At 36.7% G+C, this 1903-nt stretch overlaps 1 pseudogene; it reads left to right on the top strand.

The window, feature by feature from the left end:
- The first annotated feature begins 366 nt into the window (after positions 1 to 366).
- On the top strand, positions 367 to 723 carry LOC112642852 (40S ribosomal protein S20-like; annotated as a pseudogene).
- Positions 724 to 1903: the final 1180 nt, after the last annotated feature.

Here is a 1903-nt window from a genome sequence, read left to right as displayed (position 1 = left end):
AGGGGGAGAGAAAGAGAGAATATCCAGTAGACTCCACCCTGAGCAAAAAGACCAGGGCTCCCTGAGATCATGATCTGAGCCAAAACCAAGAGTCCAAGATTAACCGACTGAGCCCATCTAGGCGTCCCCACATAATTTAATTTAAAGAAATCTTTTTTTCCCACCTTCTATAAAAACTAGGGTTCTATATCAAGACGGTATTCATTTTCTGAAAGAAAAAAAATTAATGTGAAAATGACCAAAAGCTCTTTAAGGAGGACTTTAGGTCACCCATAGCAGAGCTCTGGATGCTGCTACTGATCTTCACTCCTTGTTGTTAGCTCTCCCCAAGGTACAAGTAAAGCAGGCAGCCACCCTTGGCCATCCATGGCTTTCAGAGGCGCTGGAGAAACACCTATAGAACCAGAGGTGGTGATTCACCAAATTAGAGTTACTCTAACTGGGTTCAACCTAAAACCTTTGGAGAAAGTACTTGCCAATTTGATCAGAGGCACAAAGGAAAAGAACCTCAAAGTGGAAGGACCACCTCAGGTGCCTACCAAGCCCCTGAGAATGACTATAAGGAAAGCTCTTTGTAGTGAAGATTCCAAGACTTGGGATGTTTTCAGATGAGGATCCACAGGACTCATTGACTTGCACAGCCCTTCTGAGGTGGTTAAGCAAAGTACTTCCATTAGTATTGGGCCAGAAGTGGAGGTGGAAGTTACCATTGTAGATACTTAAATCAACCTTTTCCCTAAGCTATCCATTGTTTAAAAAATAAATAAAAATGACTCCCCCTCCCCCCAAAAAAAAACTATCCAAGAAAAGTTTGAAAATAAATTACAAAATTTGATAAATATACTTAGAAAACTTGGATTCTTTTATACCTGGCCTGTAGTTATCATTTTACTGATTCATTCAAATAGAATTTTACTGCATTTAATTTGTTGTACTCTTAGAGTTCATTCAGTTTTACCTATATTAAAAGAGCTAACACATGTAATATAAAGCATTCTGCCTATTTCATGTTAATAACTCAATAAAAATTAGCTGAAAACAATATTTATAGTAGTCCTGGTACCATTACCAAATTTTCATGCTGAAATTTCCTCCAGTGAGAGGCATGGATACAATCTTTCAAATGACTCCTTTTTAAAATAGCCACATCAAGCAGCTCTTTTGATTGTCCCATTTGTTTGTAAGAAAGTTTCTCTCTACTTATAGGTACTTAGCTCTTCACAAGTGATTGGAAGGATGAAACAATCTGATAGGAGTTCCTTTGGTTGCATGCAAAAGGTTTTCTGAGCTTGTCTGATATCCTAACTAGAATTGGATGCATATATTATTGCCTTGATGTCTGAAACAAATTGATCTAACGTGATGTTAATTACTTGCTGTTTGCAGGGACAAACATGCATCGGATGGAGTAGTAAAACTTATGTTTAAGCATTTGAATTAAACAGAACAACTCATCAGGCTGTTTTGTTGTAAACACTGTGCTGTGCCTTCCTGCATTATCTACAGCCAATGACATCAATAGCCAGTGGTAGTGGCACTTGCAATATTTTAGTGTAGTTTTTACCCTTGTTTGAAGCTTTAACATATACATGAATAGATTAATTAACAAGAGGTCATAGAAAAAGATATGAAAAAGTCAAGGTGATGAAATTCCGAAACAGTGTATGAGCACGGATATAGGTGTTATCAAAAAACAAAAGTAAATACAAAAAACCAACCCCCCAACACAACCATTTTTAAGGTGAAACTAGACCAACAAAGCTGAAAACACTGGAATTACTGTAGCAATATAGAGGGGAATCAGTAAAAACAAAGAAGTCATTGATTTATCAAAATAAGTCTGAAAGAAGATTATGTAAAAATAGCACAGACCATATAGATTCTTCTTTGATATGCAACATAA

The sequence above is a fragment of the Canis lupus genome, chromosome 38 (assembly GCF_003254725.2).
Source record: "Canis lupus dingo isolate Sandy chromosome 38, ASM325472v2, whole genome shotgun sequence".
Lineage (NCBI taxonomy): Eukaryota > Metazoa > Chordata > Mammalia > Carnivora > Canidae > Canis > Canis lupus.
This window is presented reverse-complemented; position numbering and strand designations above follow the sequence as displayed.